The sequence below is a fragment of the Schistocerca serialis genome, unplaced genomic scaffold, assembly GCF_023864345.2.
Source record: "Schistocerca serialis cubense isolate TAMUIC-IGC-003099 unplaced genomic scaffold, iqSchSeri2.2 HiC_scaffold_1192, whole genome shotgun sequence".
NCBI lineage: Eukaryota > Metazoa > Arthropoda > Insecta > Orthoptera > Acrididae > Schistocerca > Schistocerca serialis.
The window spans coordinates 382,501-390,000 of NW_026047395.1; the positions used below are offsets into that span (position 1 = coordinate 382,501).

Here is a 7,500-nt window from a genome sequence, read left to right on the forward strand (position 1 = left end):
AGTGGAGGGTTGCTGCCGAATATATTGAACAGGCAGTGTCATGCAGGATACCTGCCGACCTTGTAGTAAGTCCCCTTTTGCTGTCGGGGGCAAACAGGAGTTGGTAAGGGTCCGGTCTCCTGTAGTGGGAGGTCGTCACGAATATGCTGAATAAGTGACTGTATGGGACCCTCTGTAGTGGAGGGTTGCTACCGAATATGTTGAATAGGTGGTGCCAGACCAGTCCATGGTAATATAGGGTTGTTGTCCAGGGCCATCGTTTGAGGAAGTCGGGCCACGTTTTTCAGCGTGGGAATCACTAGTAACCGAGAGCCTTTGGCCACGATGTTACCCTGCAGACTGCATGGCAACTACCCTTAGAACTGTCATGTTTCTACCCGATCCCTAGCTCACATGCGCTAGGCGGTAAAGGGCGAGACTGGCAGATCAGTAATGCAGTAGAGGGCCGCGTATGGTGGCATCGGCCGTAACTCGTCTCTGGCTGCAAGAGGAGTCTTGCTAACACGAGTAGCGTGGTGGTAAAAGACCACGCAAAAAAGCGGTAAACGCTGGGATAGCCGTCTGAGGTGTCGGTTCACGTGGTGGCGTGAACTAGTATCCGAACCCTGTGTGGTAACGGCGATGTCCCTTGGCAGACCACACGGCGTTTACTCACAAAACTGCCGAAAGCTACCCAATCCCGCGCCTCAAAAGGTAGAACCCACGGGCAACGGGCGCTTTCCGGTAGTAGGAGATGTGTGGTAGAGGATCGCGTTGCGACCTCGGACAGAAACTCGTCTGTGTGACAAGAGACATCTTGTAAAAACGAGTACCTAATAAGGGAACCATGGGGTAGCTGCTGGGGTAGTCGTCGGAGGTGTCGGTTCACGCGTGAACTAGTATCCAAGTTCTCCTACGGGAGATACGATGAGCCCCTTGGCAGACCGCACGGCAGCTACCTATAAAACTGCCTGTTTTCTACCTTATCCCTGGTTGATGTCTCGACAGGGCAACAGGCGACTCAGGCAGTAAGAGATGTGCAGTAGAGGACCCGAATTAAAATGTCCTCGGCGGTTACTCGTCTAACGTGGTGGGACTAAAGCCAACACGAGTAGTAAACATTTTTGGTCCGAGTCCCGAACATCTGGGACTTGGCTTTATGGCCTAGAACCTGTGGCTAACTCGGGTGTAGCTGGGTAGAACTGGTGAGCCTGAGGGTGCCCGGGCTCGACAGTGGGTAAGCCTGGCCAGCTGCGAGCTGTACTAATTACGAGCTACAGACTCGATCGCGTAACTCACTGTACGGATTCCGATGCTGAGTGATCAGCTAGGAGGCGCCCCGTCCACGTCGGTCCCCGTGGGCGTTGCACTCGCAGTCGCCAAGACTCGGGGCAATGGCTAAGTGCGCTCCTCAATATATTACTCGGAAGAGTAATGAGGGTCCGAGCCCCCAGTGTGGGGAGAGTTTTTCCGAGCCCTGACCCACCTATTTGGCAGGGCGTAGCTTCCCCCACCCCTGACCTGTGACATTGTCACAACACACCGGCACTAGTCTGTACACAAACTGTCTGTAATTAATTGCCATACCCGGGGGAAGCTGCCGAGAGAAGTACCTACGTAGTGGAGCCGCCGTTCTACTGTTGAACAGGAATAGAACAGCAAAACTTGAGTGGAACCAGAATTAGTACACACAGGGCGCTGATTAGTAAATGATGCAGAGCCATTATAATCGAGACGACATATCCGAATGTCCCTATACATGAGCTGCGAGCTGTACCACTTACGAGCTACAGACGCGATCGCGTTGCTCTCTGTACGAATGCAGATGCTCAGCGGTCAGCTAGGAGGCGCTCCATCCATGTCGGTACCGGTGAGCGTTGCACTCGCAGTCGCAAAAACGTACGGCAAGTATATTACTCGGAAGGGTCAATGACAGTCCAAGCCCCCCTGCGTGGGAAGAGTCTTTCTAGGCCATGACCCACCGGAAGGGCGCAGCGTCCCCCACCCCAACATGTGACGTCACACTATCCGTATTGACGACTAGACTGATTCCTTATAATCATTTGCCATACACCGGTGGAAGCTGCCGAGACGAGTAACTACATGGCGGCCTCGCCGTGTCACTAATGTACAGAGATACAACAGTTTCGACTGGAACCGGATGAAACGTATACACGGCGCTGATTAGTAATAGATAGAGCCATCAAAATACAGATAATGTATACAACTGTCCGTATACATGCTGAAAGACTCTGCTCACAATCACAACCACACGTCAACCAGACACTCTTATCACGCACTACTCTCTGCCTGTAACAGGCACAGAGACAATATGTAAGCACCAGCATGGAACAACACCCAGTGCATCCTCTCCGCCACATTAGACAATCCACACTATCATAACCAGACCGGGAGGTCCGCTCACAAAACAGAATATCCCACCCTTCCGACAACCACCATTGCTCAGCTAAGCCACCAACATCCACACATGTCCTACACAGGGGTACACCCAACATCACAATACTGCCTCCTGTCACAGCACACAAACAATGGCAGCAATGAAAGACACAGGTCTGCCACAAGCATGGAATCAGAGCGCCGCCTGTCATGAGCCAAAGGTGCATCCTGACGTGGCAAATCAGATCATGCCGCAGGCATCCACTTACTATAATCACAATCAACAAACCGGCCGCCGCCGCCGCCCCCCCCCCCCCCCAATACACCTTTCCTTACAACAATGTGTACCTTAACCTAACCCATATTGTGCCTTAACCTAACCCATATTGTGCCTTAACCTAACCCATATTGTGCCTTAACCTAACCCATATTGTACCTTAACCTAACCCATATTGTACCTTAACCTAACCTATATTGCGCGTTAACCTAACCCATATTGTGCCTTAACCTAACCCATATTGTGCCTTAACCTAACCCATATTGTGCCTTAACCTAACCCATATTGTGCCTTAACCTAACCCATATTGTGCCTTAACCTAACCCATATTGTGCCTTAACCTAACCCATATTGTGCCTTAACCTAACCCATATTGTGCCTTAACCTAACCCATATTGTGCCTTAACCTAACCCATATTGTGCCTTAACCTAACCCATATTGTGCCTTAACCTAACCCATATTGTGCCTTAACCTAACCCATATTGTGCCTTAACCTAACCCATATTGTGCCTTAACCTAACCCATATTGTGCCTTAACCTAACCCATATTGTGCCTTAACCTAACCCATATTGTGCCTTAACCTAACCCATATTGTGCCTTAACCTAACCCATATTGTGCCTTAACCTAACCCATATTGTGCCTTAACCTAACCCATATTGTGCCTTAACCTAACCCATATTGTGCCTTAACCTAACCCATATTGTGCCTTAACCTAACCCATATTGTGCCTTAACCTAACCCATATTGTGCCTTAACCTAACCCATATTGTGCCTTAACCTAACCCATATTGTGCCTTAACCTAACCCATATTGTGCCTTAACCTAACCCATATTGTGCCTTAACCTAACCCATATTGTGCCTTAACCTAACCCATATTGTGCCTTAACCTAACCCATATTGTGCCTTAACCTAACCCATATTGTGCCTTAACCTAACCCATATTGTGCCTTAACCTAACCCATATTGTGCCTTAACCTAACCCATATTGTGCCTTAACCTAACCCATATTGTGCCTTAACCTAACCCATATTGTGCCTTAACCTAACCCATATTGTGCCTTAACCTAACCCATATTGTGCCTTAACCTAACCCATATTGTGCCTTAACCTAACCCATATTGTGCCTTAACCTAACCCATATTGTGCCTTAACCTAACCCATATTGTGCCTTAACCTAACCCATATTGTGCCTTAACCTAACCCATATTGTGCCTTAACCTAACCCATATTGTGCCTTAACCTAACCCATATTGTGCCTTAACCTAACCCATATTGTGCCTTAACCTAACCCATATTGTGCCTTAACCTAACCCATATTGTGCCTTAACCTAACCCATATTGCGCCTTAACCTAACCTATATTGCGCCTTAACCTAACCTATATTGCGCCTTAACCTAACCTATATTGCGCCTTAACCCAACCTATATTGCGCCTTAACCTAACCTATATTGCGCCTTAACCCAACCTATATTGCGCCTTAACCCAACCTATATTGCGCCTTAACCCAACCTATATTGCGCCTTAACCCAACCTATATTGCGCCTTAACCCAACCCACGTTGCGCCTTAACCCAACACACGTTGGGCCTTAACCCAACACACGTTGGGCCTTAACCCAACACACGTTGGGCCTTAACCCAACACACGTTGGGCCTTAACCCAACACACGTTGGGCCTTAACCCAACACACGTTGGGCCTTAACCCAACACACGTTGGGCCTTAACCCAACACACGTTGGGCCTTAACCCAACACACGTTGGGCCTTAACCCAACACACGTTGGGCCTTAACCCAACACACGTTGGGCCTTAACCCAACACACGTTGGGCCTTAACCCAACACACGTTGGGCCTTAACCCGCTCTGTAATTGTCATACGACGCGTTAAATTAGTGTAGTGTTGCCTACCTGCAACCCCCGCAATATAGTTTGCTACTCGCACTGCCTGGTCCCCAGTGTATCGCTTCATGTTAAACACCTTGCAGCGATACACTGTAATGTGGATGGCAGCAGGACGTACATGCTCAATGCCCTTCGCAGTTGTTCATTGGCATTCGCATGGCGAAGCACTTAGCCTACGCTGTGGTACGGCCTGTGTCAACTGTCTGCTGATGTTGTACGTCCAAATCACACACTGTACTGCACATTGGTCCTCATGTACTGAATGATACATCGTGGTACATGTGACCGTACAACGACTGCGCCAACAACGGCGACCCATGCGGTCCAACTGTTGTGCACTCAGCTACATGTCGTCTCCCTATAAGAGCCGGATTGCAGTGTGGTATGCCCTGGATGGCGATCAGCATGAGCCGTCTGTTGATGTAGTGGCGCGTGTTGTCAGACGTAGTCGTCTCTTCTCACACACCGTGACAGCATGGTGCACTGCGTTCCACATCTGCGACATGCGACAGAGGCCGGTTGACAGTCGTTCGCGCAATGGACATCGCATACGTACGGGGGCCACCTTCCACGTGTTCGCGAAGCGTGCACATGTTGTTGCGTGTATGTGGGCAGACATAGTGTGTCGTGACACCTGACACAGGCATGCAACAATCGTTGAATTTGCAAATGGCGATGGACGTCTACGTTTGCTGGTGACGTTACGCAAATGAACAACTGGTAAACCGTTGTGGTGCGGTTGTTCTCGCTAGAGGTAAATCAGTGATGGCGACGATCGGTTGAGCTACCAACCGGTTGTTTCAGCGATACCCACCATGCCCACGAACGTGAATGGCATCTGGGTGTGAAGCGATACGCGGCGGTGGCTGGGTGGGACCGACCCCGGCCGGTGAGGGGGGGCCTCCCGGCGTGCTGGCCGCGCGGTGCGTGGGCGCACGCGCTACAGCCGGCTGGTGGGGGCGGCCAGTGGCAGGCGCGCCGGCCGACGGAGGCGGCAGGCGGCGCAGCTGCGCGCCGGCGCACCCTGCACGCGGCGCCGTGCGGCCAAAGTAGGTCCTCGCGGGCCCGGTGCGAAGCGCGGTGGACATCTGCAGTGTGCTGGTCCGATTGAGGACTGTGCGCGCTGAGGATGCGCCGCCGCCCGGCGCTCGGCGCCGCGACGCCGTCTGCTGCTCGGTCGCCTCTGCGGTTCTCGCAGGTGGTTTGTATCGCAGCTGTGCGGACGTGTTGGCGCGTGCGCTGTGCTGGGAGAGTTCGCTTCGGCACCCAAGTGGGGCTTTTGTCCTTCTGTGGCGCTGGCGTTGGAGCTGCCGGTCACCGTAGGTGGCGCGTGTTGTCTCCCGCCGGCAATGCCACGACAGCACGCTCCCGGGCCTCTGTCGGCAGCGGCAAGCTCAGTTGGGAGCACGGGTGGTCGCACCTAAAGCGTCTACTCGCCAAACTCCGGGCGATTGCGCCTCTCTCGAACCCGACCAAGTACTTAGGACGGCGCTGCGCGCCGCCGGGACCTGAGAGGGTTTCGAGGTGTATTGTGCAGGGGAGCTCAGCCTCCTCCTGTTTGCAGAATAATCGAGCGGACGCTTGCGTGTTCGCGCGGGCCCCCGGGACACACTCCCGGGCGGCCGGCTGCTCAGCTCTAGTTGACGCAGCTCCCTGGTTGATCCTGCCAGTAGTCATATGCTTGTCTCAAAGATTAAGCCATGCATGTCTCAGTACAAGCCGCATTAAGGTGAAACCGCGAATGGCTCATTAAATCAGTTATGGTTCCTTAGATCGTACCCACGTTACTTGGATAACTGTGGTAATTCTAGAGCTAATACATGCAAACAGAGTCCCGACCAGAGATGGAAGGGACGCTTTTATTAGATCAAAACCAATCGGTCGGCTCGTCCGGTCCGTTTGCCTTGGTGACTCTGAATAACTTTGGGCTGATCGCACGGTCCTCGTACCGGCGACGCATCTTTCAAATGTCTGCCTTATCAACTGTCGATGGTAGGTTCTGCGCCTACCATGGTTGTAACGGGTAACGGGGAATCAGGGTTCGATTCCGGAGAGGGAGCCTGAGAAACGGCTACCACATCCAAGGAAGGCAGCAGGCGCGCAAATTACCCACTCCCGGCACGGGGAGGTAGTGACGAAAAATAACGATACGGGACTCATCCGAGGCCCCGTAATCGGAATGAGTACACTTTAAATCCTTTAACGAGTATCTATTGGAGGGCAAGTCTGGTGCCAGCAGCCGCGGTAATTCCAGCTCCAATAGCGTATATTAAAGTTGTTGCGGTTAAAAAGCTCGTAGTTGGATTTGTGTCCCACGCTGTTGGTTCACCGCCCGTCGGTGTTTAACTGGCATGTATCGTGGGACGTCCTGCCGGTGGGGCGAGCCGAAGGCGTGCGACGCGCCTCGTGCGTGCTCGTGCGTCCCGAGGCGGACCCCGTTGCAATCCTACCAGGGTGCTCTTGAGTGAGTGTCTCGGTGGGCCGGCACGTTTACTTTGAACAAATTAGAGTGCTTAAAGCAGGCAAGCCCGCCTGAATACTGTGTGCATGGAATAATGGAATAGGACCTCGGTTCTATTTTGTTGGTTTTCGGAACCCGAGGTAATGATTAATAGGGACAGGCGGGGGCATTCGTATTGCGACGTTAGAGGTGAAATTCTTGGATCGTCGCAAGACGAACAGAAGCGAAAGCATTTGCCAAGTATGTTTTCATTAATCAAGAACGAAAGTTAGAGGTTCGAAGGCGATCAGATACCGCCCTAGTTCTAACCATAAACGATGCCAGCCAGCGATCCGCCGCAGTTCCTCCGATGACTCGGCGGGCAGCCTCCGGGAAACCAAAGCTTTTGGGTTCCGGGGGAAGTATGGTTGCAAAGCTGAAACTTAAAGGAATTGACGGAAGGGCACCACCAGGAGTGGAGCCTGCGGCTTAATTTGACTCAAC

At 52.2% G+C, this 7,500-nt stretch overlaps 1 non-coding gene across 1 annotated transcript in view; it reads left to right on the forward strand.

Moving 5' to 3' along the window:
- Nucleotides 1-6,206: 6,206 nt before the first annotated feature.
- The window catches only part of LOC126434589 (small subunit ribosomal RNA), a 1,910-nt gene continuing 616 nt past the window's right edge, over nucleotides 6,207-7,500 (forward strand). The window contains exon 1 of the ribosomal RNA XR_007579340.1: nucleotides 6,207-7,500. This exon is cut by the window's right edge and continues 616 nt beyond it. This is a non-coding gene — a ribosomal RNA (small subunit ribosomal RNA).